This window comes from Kogia breviceps, chromosome 4 (assembly GCF_026419965.1).
Source record: "Kogia breviceps isolate mKogBre1 chromosome 4, mKogBre1 haplotype 1, whole genome shotgun sequence".
Classification (NCBI taxonomy): Eukaryota; Metazoa; Chordata; class Mammalia; order Artiodactyla; family Physeteridae; genus Kogia; species Kogia breviceps.
The window spans coordinates 71,160,773-71,178,128 of NC_081313.1; the positions used below are offsets into that span (position 1 = coordinate 71,160,773).

Here is a 17,356-nt window from a genome sequence, read left to right on the forward strand (position 1 = left end):
TTAAAACAGTGTTGTTCATAGTAGATGTGGAATAAGTGTTAGCTATTATCGTTATTGTTACTATTATGTAGAAGACAGAAAACTATACTGTAAATTAGGAGACCTGAGCTGTATTCCAGCTTCTTGGCTTACTTCTTGTGCCAACCATTCAACATCCTTGAGCTTTGGATATACTGATTATGAAACTCAGGGGCTGGGTAATATAATTATGTAGGCTCCTTCATGTTCTAAAATATTTGATAATATATGTACATTTGAGTTTTATATAGTATTGGCTTTGAGCAAAAATTGTAATATATGTATTATGATTCTAGAATCTCCATTTTCTATGTAGTTTTTGTAGTTTCCTGCTCTCAAAAGTGTACTTTGTGCCATCAGGAGAAGATTTGTGTAAGTAGTATCCAAACATGTTTTGAAAGCATTTGGGGTATATCACAGATTCATTTTGCTTACATGAAAGCTTCCCTGATAATGGCAAGTAAGCAAGAAAGTGCCAATGTTAAATCCCACCTTAAATGTAACAATCAGCTTTCAACATATTATAGTGTGGTAATAAATGATTCACTAATATCAATAGTTTATAACAATGATTTATTTCTTATTCAGGTTAACATGCCAGCTGCTGCTATTTATGGTCTGCTGAAATTAGTGAGAGTTGACTGCACCTCTACTTTTCATGTCTTCTCATTCTAGCACCCAAGATAAAGTAACTGCCCTTATACAAAACATTATATTTTCCAGGCAAAGGTAACAGCAAGAGAGCTGGCATACAAGCATATGCAAGGGCTCTTAAAGCTTCTGATCAAGTTGCCTTACTTTGTGTTCACTGACATGCCATTGGCAAAATCAATTCACAAGCCAAGTTTAAAGGCAATGGGTAGTGATGTAGAACTGGAAGGAGAACTAAATAGCTGAATATAGTCCATCACAGTTTTCAAAAGACCCTCTTTATTCCTCAGGGTTGTTAAAGAGCCAAAGCCTCCTAAATTTAATCAATTCAAATATTCCTTCTCAACAAAGCCTTCCTTAATTTCCCTGGTCATTGGTTCACTGATCAATTCATTTGTATTCCTAGAGTGTCTTATACATATCTTTCTGACAATACATATCACAGTGTGTTATAATTAGATGAATTGATATGCTTGCAAGTGTTTAACAAACATAAGTCTGGGGGAAAAATGTCCTAATTTGTAATAGTCGCCAATTTTCATGGTGTAAATACTCTCCCATAGCTGATTTCAAGTGACCAACATGTTAATCATGACACATGGAATTGGGAAAAGATGTATAGCAATACAACATCATATGAGATTTCCAGCATGTAGAAATAATAGATGTAAATAAACTCAGATGCATAGATAATAAGTAAAATGTACTAAAACAATAAAGTGTCAAGTTTTGAATATTTATGACCTGTAGTTAATGTAACTTACTCAACTATAAATTTATATAATTTAATTTCATTAAATCAATTAAAATTAAAAGTAATTAAAATTAATTAAGTTAATGGGACTGTTTAATAACCAGCTTGCAAAATTCCCAGAATTTTAGCAGATGGTTCTCATGAGCAGATACAAGATGGCTCCAACATACCACTGAAATTTTTATGTCAATGTTTATCTTTCTGCTAAATCTTGGGTACCCTTAAAGATAGGGGGTGTGTCTTACAAACAATTATCTTTTTATCCACAGTGCCTAGTATGGTGCCTGGCATTTGGTAGCCTCAATTAATGTCAGTTGAATAAATGAGTGAAAAGATAGTGAATTAACAGGGATTGTAGAGAATAGTATGAATGGATAGAAATAAACTTCACTGGACAATTCTCCTAATTGAGAGAATTATGGAAACCACACATACTTTAATCCATAAGGATGAGAGAAATTTTTTTTAAATAGGGAAAAAACCCTACACATTGCCATACAGATGACTCAGACATGTTCCCCAGAGATGTTTTTGCCACTAGGCATTTATTTTCTCTTTTTGATAAAATACTGAGCTGTACTGGATAACTTATATAGTCATAATAATAACATTTATTGAGTAACATGGGCCAAGCATTAAGTATTCTTATATTATTTTATCCTCATGGCAACTCCCTGAAGTAAATTACACATTATTATCCCCCATTTTATAGATGAATACTGAACATTTAGAGAAGCTAAGTAACTTGCTCAGGATTCTAAAATCAGAATGAGTTAGAGCCAAAATTTTATTCTGAATCATCTGACTGGAGTCTTTTTTGCTCCTGAGGAGCAGAGTTGGGGAGGGTTTTTAACCTTCTTATTTTACACTGAATGACATGTGCCACTTTAATGAACTCGTTAGTTTCAGACATATGTTTTATTTCTAGAACATGTAGAGACTTTTGTTTTAACGTACTCTGATACACTTCCTGAAGGCAGAGCTTCACTTTAATGTTGCCAAGTTAGCAATAACACAAGGTTACTGAATACTACCATGATTCTCCAAATCATCAATTGCTTTCCATTTATTGATTTCCTGATAATATAAACCCTTTTCATTCAATAAACCAAAATGTAATGCTAATCTTTTTTTAATTGAAAGATAGTTGATTTATAATATTTTATTAATTTCAGATGTATAGCAAAGTGATTCAGTTATATATGTATATATTTTCAGATTATTTTCCATTATAGGTTATATTGCAAGATGTTGAATATTTCCCTGTGCTATATAGTAATTCCTTGTTGCTCATCTATTTTATGTATAGTGGTTGTATCTGTTAATCCCATCCACCTAATTTATCCCACCTCTCCTCCCTTTCCCCTTTGGTAACCACAAGTTTGTTTTCTATGTCTGTGAGTCCATTTCTGTTTTGTATATAGAGTCATTTGTATTATCTTTTAGATTCCACATATAAGTGATATCATATAATATTTGTCTTTCTCTGACTGACTTACTTCACTTAAGTATGATATTCTCAAGGTCTATCCATGTTGTTGTAAATGGCATTATTCCATTCCTTTTTATGGCTGAGTAATATTCAATTGTATATATATACCAATTATCTTTCATTATATGTACCAGTTTTCTTAAACCAATCATCTTTTGATGGGCACTTGGGTTATTTCCATGTCTTGGCTATTGTAAATAGAGCTGCTATGAACATTGGGGTACGTGTATCTTTTCGAATTAGAGTTTTCATCTCTTTCAGATATATGCCCAGGAGTAGGATTGCTGGATCATATGGTAGCTCTATTAGCTTTTAAAGGAATATCCATAATGTTTGCCATAGTGGCTGCACCAATTTACATTCCTACCAACAGTGTACAAGGGTTCCTGTTCCTTCACACCCTCTCCAGCATTTATTATTTGTAGATATTCTGATGATAGCTATTCTGACCAGTGTAAGGAGATAACTCATTGTGGTTTTGATTTACATTTCTCTAATAATTAGTGATGTTGAGCATCTTTTCATGTGCCTGTTGGCCATCTGCATGTCTTCTTTGGAGAGATATTTATTTAGGTCTTCTGACCATTTTTTGATTTTTTTTGATATTGACTTGTATGAGCTGAATGTATATTTTGGAAATTAACCACTTGTTGGTTGCATTGTTTACAAATATTTTCTCCCATTCCATAGCCTGTCCTTTTTTGTTGTTTATGGTGTCCTTGGTTGTGCAAAAGCTTATAAGTTTAATTAGGTCCCATTTGTTTGTATTTGCTTTTATTTCTTTTGCCTTGGGAGACTGCTCTAAGAAGATATTGCTATAATTTATGTCCCGGAATGTTTTGCCTATGTTCTCTTCTAGGGGTTTTATGGTTTCATGTCCTATATTTATGTCTTTAAACCACTTTGAGTTTATTTTTATATATGGTGTTAGGGAGTGTTCCAATCTCACTGATTTACATGTAGCTCTCCAGCTTCTCTAACACCACTTGAACAGAGTTTCTTTTCTCCATTGTATAATATATTCTTGCCTCCTTTGTTGTAGACTAATTGACCATAGACGTGTGGGTTTATTTCCGGACTCTCTATTCTGTTCCATTGAACTATATGTCTGTTTTTGTGCCAATACCACACTGTTTGGATTACTGTAGCTTTATAGTATTGTCTGGAGTCTGGAAGGGTTATGCCTCCACCTTTGTTCTTTTTTTTTTAAATTGGGGTATAGTTGTTTTACAATGTTGTGTTAGCTTCTACTGTACAGCAAAGTGAAGTAGTTCCCTGTTCTATACAGCAGGTTCTCATTAGTTATCTATTTTATACATATTAGTGTATATATGTCAATCCCACCCACCCCCCTTCCCCCCTTGGTGTCCATGTGTTTGTTCTCTATGTCTGTGTCTCTGTTTCTGCCTTGCAAACCAGTTCATCTGTACCATTTTTCTAGATTCCACATATATGCATTAATATATGATATTTGTTTTTCTCTTTCTGACTTCATTCTGTATGACAGTCTCTAGGTCCACCCACATCTCTATAAATGACTCAATTTTGTTCCTTTTTATGGTTAATATTCCATTGTATATATGAGCCACATCTTCTTTATCCATTCATCTGTCAGACATATAGGTTGTTTCCATGTCCTGGCTATTATAAATAGTGCTGCAATGAACATTGGGGTGCATATGTCTTTTTATTTGTGGTTTTCTCTGGGTATATGCCCAGTAGTGGGATTGCTGGGTCATATGGTAATTCTATTTTTAGTATTTTAAGGAACCTCCATACTGTTCTCCATAGTGGCTGTACCAATTTACATTCCCACTAACAGTGCAAGAGGGTTCCCTTTTCTCCACACCCTCTCCAGCATTTATTGTTTGTAGATTTTTTGATGATGGCCATTCTGACCAGTGTGAGGTGATACCTCATTGTAGTTTTGATCTGCATTTCTCTAATAATTAGTGATGTTCAGCATCTTTTCATGTGCCTCTTGGCCATCCTTATGTCTTCTTTGGAGAAATGTCTATTTAGGTCTTCTGCCGATTTTTTTTTTTCTGCCAATTTTCTGATTGGGTTTTTTTTTTTTTTTTTTAAATACTGAGCTGCATGAGCTGTTTGTATACTTTGGAGATTAATCTTTTGTCCATTGATTCATTTGCAAATATTTTCTCCCACTCTGAGGGTTGTCTTTTCATCTTCTTTGTAGTTTCCTTTGCTTTGCAAAAGCTTTTAAGCTTCATTAGGTCCCATTTGTTTATTTTTGTTTTTATTTCCATTACTCTAGGAGGTGGGTCAAAAAAAATCTTGCTGTGATTTATGTCAGAGAGTGTTCTTCCTATATTTTCCTCTAAGAGTTTTATAGTGTCCGGTCTTACATTTAGGTCTTTAATCCATTTGGAATTTATTTTCGTGTATGGTGTTAGGGAGTGTTCTAATTTCATTCTTTTACCTGTAGCTGTCCAGTTTTCCCAGCACCACTTATTGAAGAGACTGACTTTTCTCCATTGTATACCCTTGCTGCCTTTGTCATATATTAGTTGACCATAGGTGCGTGGGTTTATCTCTGGGCTTTCTATACTGTACCATTGATTTATATTTTGGTTTTTGTGCCAGTACCATACTGTCTTGATTACTGTAGATTTGTAGTATAGGCTGAAGTCAGGGATCCACCTTTGTTCTTTATCCTCAGGATTGCCTTGGCAATTCTGGGTCTTTTCTGGTTCCATATTCATTTTATGATTATTTATTCTTATTCTATAAAAATGTCATGTATTTTGATAGAGATCACATTAAGTCTGTAGATTGCTTTGAGTAGTATGGCCATTTTAACAATATTAATTCTTCCAATCCAAGAGCATGGGATGTCTTTCCATTTCTTTCCATCATCGTTCAATTTCCTTTATAGTTTTCAGTGTATAGGTCTTTCACCTCCTTGGTTCAGTTTACTCCTAGGTATTTTATTATTTTTGGTGCAATTTTAAACAGAATTGTTCTCTCTTTCTGATATTTCACTGATAATGTAAAGAAATGCAACATCTTTTCTCTATATTAATCTTGTATCCTGCCATCTTGGTGAATTCATTTATTAGTTCTAGTAGGTTTGTGTGAAATCTTTAGGGTTTTCTATACAGAGTATCATGTCATCTGCAAATAGTGATAGTTTACCTCTTCCATTCCAATTTGGATACCTTTTATTTCTTTTTCTTGTCTCTGATTGCTGTGGCTAGGAAGTCAATAGTATGTTGAACAGAAGTTGTGAGAGGGGGCATCTTGTGTTGTTCCTGAATTAAGCAGGAAGGCTTTCTGCTTTTCACTGTTGAATATTATATTGGCTGTGGTTTTGTCAAAATTGGCTTTTATCATATTGAGATATGTTCCCTCTATAGCCACTTTGGTGAGAGTTTATATTTATCGTGAGTGGATGTTGAATTTTATCAAATGTGTTTTCTGAATCTATTGAGATGATCATGTGGTGTTTTTCTTTCCTTTTGTTAATGTGATGTATCACACTGATTGATTTACATGTTAAACAATCCTTGTAACCCTGGAATGACTCCAACTTAATCATGGTATATGACGCTTTTTATGTATTTTTTTATTCGGTTTGCTAATATTTTGTTGAGGATTTTTGCATCTATATCCATCAAAGATACTGACACGTAACTTTCTTTTTTTGTAGTGTCTTGGTCTGGCTTTGGTATTGGGCGATTGTGGCTTTATAGAAAGAATTTGGGAGTGTTCCCTGCTCTTCAGTCTTTTGGAATAGTTTGAGAAGGATAGGTATAAGTTCTTATTTGTGTTTGATAGAATTCTCCAGTGAAACTATCTGGTGCTGGACTTTTGTTTGTAAGGAGTTTTTGTTTTGTTTTGTTTTAAATTACAGATTGATTCTATTTGACTTCAGTGATCAGTCTATTCAAATTATTTCTTTTTGACTCAATTTTGAAAGGCTGTATGTTTCTAGAAACTTGTCCCTTTCTTCTAGAGTGTCCAATTTGTTGGCATCTAAATTTTCATAGTATTCGCTTAAGATTTTTTGTATTTCTGTGGTATTGGTTGTTATTTTTCCTCCTTCATTTTTATTTTGTTTATTTGGGTCCTCTTTTTTATTCTTGGTGAGCCTGGCTAGAGATTTGTTGATTTTGTTTATCTTTTCAAAAAACAGCTCTTGCTTTTATTTACCTTTTCTATTTTTTTTGGTCTCTATTTTATTTCCTCTCTGATCTTTATTATTTCCTTTCTCTTGCTGATTTTAGTTTTTGTTTCTTCTTCTTTTTTTAGTTCTCTTAAGTGATTGGTTAGGTTATCTATTTCAGAATTTTCTTATTTCTTGAGGAAGACCTGTATGGCTATGAATTTCCCTCTGAGAACTGCTTTTGCTGTATCCCATAGGTTTTGTATGATTGTGTTTTCATTGTCATTTATCTTGGGGTATTTTCTGACTTCTTCTTTGAGTTCATCATTGACCCACTGATTTTTTAGTACCATGTTGTTTAGTCTCCATGTGTTCATTTTTTTCCCATTTTTCTTTCTGTGGTTCATTTCTAGTTTCATACCATTGTCATCAGAAAAGATGCTTGAAATATTTTTTTCCTCTTAAATTCGTTGAGGCATGTTTTGTGACCTAATATGTGGTCTATCCTATTATAGAAAATGTTCTATGTGTGCTTGAAAAGAATGTGTATTTTTTTTTTTGGATATAGTGGCCTGTAGATACCAATTAAGTATAACTTTTCTATTGTGTTGTTTAGCGTCTCTGTTGCCTTATTGATTTTCTGTCTGGAAGATCATTCCATTGATATCAGTGGGGTGTTAAATCTCCTGTTATTATATTCCTGTCAATTTCTCCTTTTATGTCTGTTAGTATTTGTTTTACGTCTTTAGGTGCTCCTATATTGGGTGCATATATGTTAACATCTGTAATCTCCTCTTCTTGTATTGATCCCTTTATCATTATATAATGTCCTTCTTTTTCTTTATGGACTTTGTTTTAAAGTCTACTTTGTATGATATACATATTGCTACCCTCTTTCTTGTCGTTTCCATTTGCATAAAATATCTTTTCCATCTTCTCACTTTCAATCTGTGTGTCTTTCGCCCTGAATTGAGTCTCTTGTAGGTAGCATATTGTAGGTTCTTGGTTTTTTAATCAAATCTGCCACTCTATGTTTTGATTGGAGCATTTAGTCCATTGACATTTAACGTAATTTTGATAAGTATGTACTTATTGCCACTTTAAACCTTGTTTTCCAGTTGATTTTGAAGTTCTTTGTTCATTTCTTATTCTTTTTTGTTTTGATGGTTTTCTTTCGTATTGTTCTTGAGTTCCTTTCTTTTTGGTTTTTGTGAATCTGTTGTATGTTTTTGATTTGTTGTTACCTTGGTTTACAAATATGTTGACCCATTACTATATCTACTTGCTTTAAACTGATAGTCATATAAGTTTAAACACATTCTGAAAGATCTGCATTTTTTACTCTCCTCCTTCACATTTTGTGATTTTGAGGTCCTTTTTAAAATATCATGTTTATATGTTTATCCTTTTGCTGTTAATTGTAGTTATAATTGCTTTCACAAAGTTTTTTTAAATTGTTTTTCAATCTGTGTGCTGGCTTATTTAAGTGATTTTCAATCCTTTTATATATCTGCCTTTTCTATTGTGATCTTCCCTTTCGTATACATTTTTGCTTCTTTTCTATTTAGTGAGAATCTTTCAATATTTCGTCTCCTTTTATTCTAAATGATAATCTTGCTGAGTAACATATCCTAGGTTGCAGGTTTTTCCCTTTCAGGACTTTGAGTATATTATGCCACTTCCTTCTGACCTACAAGTTTCTGCAAAGTAAACAGCTGATAGCCTTATGGGGGTTCCCTTGCAACTTTTTCTCTTGCTGCCTTTAGAATCCTCTCTCTAGCTTTCACTTTGTCATTTCACTTATGATATGTCTTGGTGTCAGTCTGTTTAGGTTTATCTTGTTTGGGACCCTCTGTGTTTCCTGTACCTGGATACCTGTTTCCTTCTTTAGGTTTGGGTAGTTTTCAGCCATAATTTCTTCAAATACATTTTCAATCCCCCTCTCTCTCTTTTTTCCTCTGGAACACCTATTCAGCATAGATTGGCATGTTTTATATTATCACATAGATCTCATATGTTGCTTTCATTTTTTTTCATTTGTTCTGATTAGGTGATTTCCATTCTATTTCCAGATAACTTATTCATTCTTCTGCGTTATTTAGTCCACTATTCTTTGCTTTTAGATTGATTTCTTTCTCGGCAACTGAGTGGTCTAATTTTGATTGGTTCATCTTAATAGTTTCTTGTTCCTTGTTACAGTGATCTGCATTTCTATTGGTAATCTTTCTTAATTCCTTTAGCATTTTTATTACCTCCTTTATGAACTTAGATTTTTAAGAGACTGGTGGGGTCTGTTTCATTATTTTACTTTCAGGGGATTTCTCTTGTTCTTTTAATTGGGAGTAGTTCCTCTGCTTTGTCATTTTACTTGATTAACTTCCTCTGTCTCTCTGAATTTAGGAGAAACAGTTCTCTATTGCGGTCTTTTTTTTAACTTATTATAGTTGATTTACAATGTTGTGTTAATTTCTGCTGTACAGCAAAGTGATTCAGATATATATATATATATATATACACACATATTCTTTTTCATATTCCTTTCCATTATGGTTTATCACAGGATATGGAATATAGTTCCCTGTGCCATACAGTAGGACTTCGTTGTTTATCCATTCTATATGTAAGAGTTTGCATCTGCTAAACCCAAACTCCCAATCCATCCCTCCCCCTTGGCAACACAAGTCTGTTCTCTATGTCTGTGAGTTGAGTCTATTTCTGTTTTGTATATAGATTCATTTGTATTATTTTTTGGATTCCACATATAAGTGATATCATATGGTATTTGTATTTCTCTTTCTGATTTCACTTAATCTCCAGGTCTATCCATCTACTGTTGTCTTGGAGGTGTTTTTTCTTTTTTGTGGGAGCATCCCTGTATAGATTCTGTGAGTCCAGTATTTTTGGTGCGAGGGCTGTTTTCGGTATGGTTGCTAGTCATATCTTTCCTCAGAGTGTGGTGGCCATTATCCCCTTATAGGGGGTATGATTGGTGTTGGTGATATTCAAGGCCTGGACTGGATGTTGGGCAGGGCCTCCTCTTTGGTCTGTGGCTGTCACAGCCCTCTCGGGGACAGGGTCTGCTCCCCAGTTGTTGCAGGAGCAGCCCTGATGGTTGGGGTCAATAAGGCTACATTGCCCTTGAGTGCATGCCCTGTCTCAAAGGAGGTAACTACTGAAGCAAGTTAGGCCCATGTGGTTGAAGTGAACCTATACATCACCCATGCAGGAGTCCACCATTCTCCCCAGTGGCTGTCTGCCTGAATTGTGCATTTCTGTGGTGCCACCTGGATTGTGCACTGATAAAGTCCACTATGCCCTGACCCACCTCTGCTGTGTGCATACTAACAAGCTCTGAGTTTTGGCCAGGACCACACCCCAGGCCCTCAGGGCTGTTTCCACACAGCTAAACTGTGTCCTCTCCCAGGGTCCATCCTCTGAGATTTAGTGCCTAGCCACTGGAGCCCTTCCTGGTGAGCATTTGGACTGGGAAGTGCAGGGAGGTGGCAGCCATCAGCACCAGTCTCACTCCTCCCTGATTGCTAGTAAACCAGTATGAACGCACTCTTGTGAGCAGAGTTCAGGCCCCTCCAGCCCCTCTGCTGTCCCAGTGGACCTCCCAGCATGCAAGGGGGGCTCCCAGGGCAAGAGCCTATCTGTGTGGCCCTTCCCTCCTTCACAGATCACTCCCAGGGGCACCGGTGCCATCCTACCTTGTAACATTGGTTGTGTAAGAGATCTTCTTCCAGTTTCCAACTGGTTTTCTGACAGAATTGTCCACATGTAGTTGTTTTTTGTTTTTTTGGGTTTTTTTTGCATTGCGCGGGCCTCACTGCTGCGGCCTCTCCCGCCGTGGAGCACAGGCTCCGGAGGCGCAGGCCCAGCAGCCGTGGCCCACGGGCCCAGCCGCTCCACGGCACGTGGGATCCCCCCAGACCTGGGCACGAACCCGCAACTCCTGCATCGGCAGGCAGACTCTCAACCACTGCGCCACCAGGGAAGCCCTGTAGTTGTATTTTTGATGTGTTTGTTAGGGGAGGTGAGTTCCAGGTCCTCCTACTCCACCATCTTGATCCTCCCTCCTAGTCCTAATTTTTAAACACACTGATAAGAAGGAAAATCTTTGTTTCTTTCAATGAGAAGTCTTCTTAAGGTTTTTTTCATGTACAGTCTGATTTTGCAGGCTTGGTTAATAAATCTTGCTCACATGTTGAATTTGCTAATGTTTTTCACAAAAATAGTAAATCAACCAATTAATAATATTCACAATAGTTCAGGAAACTATCTTTAGTGATATGGCAAAATATGACTAAGCTATCCAGTCCTCATGAAGAAGGCTGGTGAAATGAATAATTGAATACAAAAATAGAATAAAAAATCAGAGGTAAAATATGGATACCTTTCAACAATTTGATGAATAAATAGGCCTAACAGAGAGTTTTGAAGAAATAGCTTATCAATCTGTCAAAATAATAATTTTTCCTAAATACTATAAACATGAATGCCTGCTGAGTTAAGAACACTAGGCTAAACTTAGATAAAATAACGAATATGTTTGGATGTTCCCAAGTAAAACAATTGTCATACTGACAATGGGGAATCTACCTTGGCTTCTACATTGCCTCATGACTAAAGGTTTGCTTCTGCCACCACATGAAATAAGTTTTATACCTTGTAGTGCCTGGTAGATTGCTTTGCGTAAAGTATCTGTTCTATAAATATTTCTTGTATCAAATGACTGAGTTGGAACTGGTTATAATTTATATTTTTATAAATGTCTCATATTAAAAGATCTTACATTAAAATGAAGAGCAAACTACGACAGCTTAAAAAGAATTCCAATATGGCACAACTTTAAAAAAAATTATGGTTGTTAGTATTTTATTATTTATAACATGGTTATAAAGTTTATTTTTTAACTTAACCATGGTTTTGATTCTGGATAAGACACAGTGAGCACAGTTTTTATACTCTATCACTGAATGCAGCTAGAAATTTTGGGCAGAATGCATCAAGCCGCTGTCTGAGAACTATAAAGACTAAGTAGAAGACCAGCTGAAGAAAAACAGAATATGATGTACAACCAAACTAGCAGTGAGTTTACCATTTTTTCCCTCCAATGACCCAAGACTTGAACTCAACTCATCGTGAAATTTGGAAGTGGGCAAAAGCATGAACAGAGAAGGCTCTAAAAATAACTCTTAGGTTCAGGCTTGAGGAGTAGGAAAGGTGTATCCTAGTAGCAGTAGTATCACAGTGGGGAGCCTACAGCTGTATAACTCTGAGGGAGGATAACCTTCCTCTCCTGTCATGAAATATGTGGTCCCATGGGGGTTGGACAAATCTGTTTCTTTTCCATCTCTTTGTTCTCCTGCTTCATGGCTCTGGATGAGAATTCAGTAAGGTAAAGTGTATATCAGAAAAAGATAGCTAAATCTCCAGCTTTTTGGACAGAAAGTACTGGGGTTATCATTGGAGAGGGAGAAATTTGGAGGGATGACCCATAAAGTTGTTTATAAACTCTTGGGCTCACTACTGAGCTTTGTATACGTGGACCTGACCCAAACATTAAAACAAAACCTCTGAGAACTGAAATAAGACATAGACTACCACCAATCTCAGACTGGCCACTGGGTGTAGCAAACACAGGGCAGATATAAATAGCATTTCAAAGGCTTTGAAGATGGAACTGACACTAAAACCACAACCCTCAAAAGGCTAGTCAGAACTTGTGTCCTGAATCCAGCTGAGTTGATTGTCTGCTAAACAAAATATCAACATTCTCCTAAGGATTTAACCAAGACATAACATAATATTTAAAATGCTCAGAACACAATGCAAAATTTCTCAGCATAGGAAGAACCAGGAAAATCTCATATGTCATGGAGAAGAAAATCAGCAGACACCAACAAACACCCAATTGGCATAGAAGTCACAATGATCTGACAAGGACTTTAAAGCACCTATCATGAAAATGATGCAAGAAGTAAGAGCAAACACTCTTGAAATGAATATAAAGATAGAAATTAACACAAAGCAATAGAAAAATCAAAGTAAGAACCAAATAGAAATTTTAGAACTAAAAATTAAAATATTGAGAATAACGAAACTCACTGGATGGATTCAATAGCAGAATAGGGATGACAAAAGAAAGGATCACTAAATATGAAGATAGGTCATTAGACATTATCCATTCCCAATATAAAGAGAAGATAGATTGCAAAATAAATGGACATAACCCCAGAGACTTGTGGAACAAATACCAAAATTTTACAATTCATGTCATTGGAGTCCCAGAAGGAGAAGGAAATGTGTGATGAGGAAAAACATTTGAAAAAATAATGGCCGAAACTTCTCAAATTTAGTTAAAGATAGAAACCTGTGGCTTTAGTAAACTCAGTAAACCCCAAACAGAACAAACATAGAGAAATTTAGGTCCGGAGACATCATAATCAAACCACTGAAAACTAAAGACAAAGAGAAATTACTAGAAATCATCTAGAGAAAAAAATGATGTTCTATAAATAGATAAACTATAACAGAACAATGATTTGAATGATTGTTGATATCTCATCTAAAAGAATAGTGGCCAGAACAAAGTGCAACAAACTTTTTAAAGTGCTAAAAAGTCAATCTAGGGTTCTTATCCAGTAAATATACCCTTCAAGCATAAACATGAAATAAATATACTCTAAGGTGGAGAAAACTCAGAGAATCCATTGTCTGATGACCTGACCTATAATAATTGTGAAACAGTTCTTCACAAAGAAGGAAAATTTTTTATTAAAAGTACACATAAAACATTTGGAATTAAGGAAAAGAAATAGAACTGTTAAATATCTGGGTAAATATAATAGAATTTTTTTCAGTTATTTAAATATTTTTCACTGTGGAAAAAGTTGTTGTTTTCTGAAGGGGTTTTCAATGTATGTAGATATAACATATAAGCCAACATAAAGAGGGGAGGGTAACGGAACATTTAAATTGGTAAGTTTTCTACATTGCACTTGAAGTGGTTAAAAAATTAATTGTAGTTAGACTGTCAAAAGGTAAATATGTATAGTATAATCCTAGAGCAATCACTAAAAACTTGTAAAATATTTATGGTCCAAAAATACTAAATTCATTAAAACAATACGAGAGAGAGAGAGAGAGAGAGAGAGAGAGAGAGGGAGAGAGAGGGAGGGAGGGAGAAGGTAGACCTAAATCCATACAAATACTTAATTGCACCGTGAAGTGCTCAGATATTTGATCAAAAATGTTATTCCAGATGTATATAGGAGGGTGTCTCTGCTTGAGATTAACATTTGAATGAGCAGATTGAATAAAGCAGATTGCTCTTTCTAATTTGGTGTGCCTCTTCCATGCTGTTGAAGGCCTGAATGGAACCTACATGAAAAAGATTGACTCTCCATAAGGAGAAGGAACTCCTTCTACCTGACTGCCTTAGAGTTGGAACATTGATTTTCCTCTTGCCTTCAGACCTGAAATGAAAGACAAACTTCTGAGTTCTGAGCCTGCTGCCCTTGGGACTAGAACTACACCACTGGCTTTCATTGTTCTCAGGCCTTCAGACTCATCCTTGAACTGCATCATCAGTGTATTAGTCAGCTTGGGCTGCCATAGCAAAATACCATAGACTGAGTGGCTTAAACAATATATATCTCACAGTTCTGGAAGCTAGGGAGTCCAAACAAGATCAAGGTGCTGACCAATTTGATTCCCTCCTGAGAGCTTTCTTCCCGGTTTGCAGATGACTGCCTTCTTATTGAGTCCTCACCTGGTAGAGAGACGGAAGGAGCAAGCTCTGGTGTCTCTTCTTATAAAAGCACTAATAATCCTCTCACAAGAGCCCCACCCTCATAACCTCATCTAAACCTGATTAACTCCCAAAGGCCCTTCTTCACATATCATCACATTGGCGATTAAGGCTTTAACATATAAACTGGGGGCAATTCAGTTCATAGCAATTGGCTTACCTGGTTCTCAGACCTTTGTACTCAGACTGGAACTACACTCTCTTGGGTCTTTAACTTTCAGATCTTGGGATTTTTCATCCTTCATAATCACATGAGCCAATTCCTTATAATAAATCTCTTTCTATAGATATATTCATCCTATTTCCCTGGAGAACCCTGACTAATACATAAACCATGTTTTCTACAAGAAATTTACTTCAAATGTAATGATACAGTTAGGCTGAAAGTAAAAGAATGGAAAAGCCATACCATGCAAATGTCAAAGGAAAGCTAGAGTAGTAGATTTATTAATATCAGACATACTAAAATTCATACCAAATAAAATTACTAAGGAGCACTACTAAGTGCAAAAAGGGTCAGTTCACCAAAATAATGTAATAATTTAAAATGTATAAGCACAAACAACAGAACTTTAAAATACATGATGTAAAAATGATAAAACTGAAAGGAAAAATAAATACACACTTATAATTAGATCCTTCAACATTCCTCTCTGTAACTGATAGAACTATTAGACAAAATATCAGCAAGGATTTAGAAGAACTATACAGCACTATCAACCGCTTGGGTCTAATAGACATTATACAACACTCCATTCAACAACAGGAAAATACACATTCTTACCAAGTGCAGATGGAGCTTTCACCAAGATAAACCATTTATTATGTCACAAAATAAACCTTAACAAACTTAAAAGGAATTAAATCATACAAACTATGCTCTCTGACCATAATGGAATTAAATAAGGAATAAATGGAAGAAAGAAAAAAGAAATATCCTGAAACACCTGGACATTAAATAACAATTCTAAATAATCCATGGGTCAAAGATGAGGTCTTAAGAAAGTATTTCTACCCAAATAAAAATTAAAATACCACATTTGAAACTAGTACTGTTTGGCTAAATAGAGGTGTATTTATAACATTAAGTGCTTATATTAGAATAAAAGAAATGCCTCAAATTAATAATTTAAGTTTCCACCTAAAGAAATTAGAAAAAAAAGAACAAAGTAAACCTAAAGCAAGAAGGAAGGGTTAATAATAAAAATAAAAGCATACATTAATAAAATTGAAAACAAAAATAATTGAGAAAATTAATGACACTACTATAAATAGTTCTTTAAAAGGTTCAGTAAAATTGACAAGCCTCAAATAAGACTGAGGAAGAAAAATCAATACAACAATGTTATAATTAGAAATAAAAATGGACTATCACTATGAACCCTATATTATTCTTTTATTATCATTATTCTATTATTCTATTTTTTAAAAATAAGTAAATACTACAAACTGCTCTATGTACTTAAACTGGCTAATCTGATTTAAATGAAACGATTACTTGAAGAGAATTTCTCCTATGATTGAAAAATATCCATAGGCTCAAAACACACCCAAGGTGTAAGAGATAACTGAATAATCATATAACCACTTAAAAAATTGAATTCATGGTTAAACTCCTCTGAAGAAATGCTCTTCAGGCCCAGATAGTTTTACTAGCAAATTCTAACAAACATTTAAGAAGAAATAACACCAATTTTACAAAATAAAAGGGAGGAAACACTTCTCAGCTTATTTTACGAGAGCAGCATATACTCTAATAACAAAACCAGATACAGAAAGTACAAGGGGGAAAAAATTACAAATATTTTACGTGAACAAGGAGACAGACATCCTTAACAAATATTAGCAAACTGAATACACCATGATCAAATGGGGGTTTATTGTGAGAATGCAAGTTGGATCCAACACTCAAAAATCAATCAATGTAGTTCACCATTTAACAGTTTAAAGAAGACAGACAACATGATTATATCAATTGATGAAGAAGACACATTTGAGAAAATTCAACCCATTCGTAATAAAAAATTCTTAGCAAACTAGGAATAAAAGGGAACTTTGTCAATCTGATGAGAGAGATTGACAAAAATCTTGCAGCTAACATCGTACTTAGTGGTGAGAGGTTGAATGCTTTCTCCCTAAGTTTGGGAACAAGATAAGAATGTCCATCTTTACTACTCCTGTTCCTCACTAAATAGAAATTCTACCCAAGGTAATAAGGCCAGAAATAGAAATAAAAAATATGGAAGAGAGAGGAAGAAATGAATCTGTCCCTATTCACAGGTGATATGATTGTTGACAGATAATTTCAAGATATCTACAAAGGACCCTTTAGAAATAATAAGTGAGTTTCAAGGTTGGATAGTACAAGGTCAGCGCACAAAAATCAATTGTATTTCTGTATATTACTGAACAATTGGAAACCTAAATTGTTTTTTAAAAGTAACATTTACAGGAAGCCCTGGTGGCACAGTGGTTGAGAGTCCGCCTGCTGATGCAGGG

The 17,356-nt window shown here is 35.0% G+C and overlaps 2 long non-coding RNA genes across 2 annotated transcripts in view; one reads left to right on the forward strand and one right to left on the reverse strand.

Moving 5' to 3' along the window:
• Positions 1-17,356, forward strand: part of LOC131756230 (uncharacterized) — a 105,032-nt gene that overhangs the window by 65,307 nt on the left and 22,369 nt on the right. The window lies entirely within an intron of this gene.
• The window catches only part of LOC136794026 (uncharacterized), a 456,411-nt gene that overhangs the window by 24,473 nt on the left and 414,582 nt on the right, over positions 1-17,356 (reverse strand). Inside the window, exon 2 of the long non-coding RNA XR_010840190.1 lies at positions 14,476-14,522. This is a non-coding gene — a long non-coding RNA (uncharacterized lncRNA). The remainder of the gene's footprint in view (positions 1-14,475; positions 14,523-17,356) is intronic.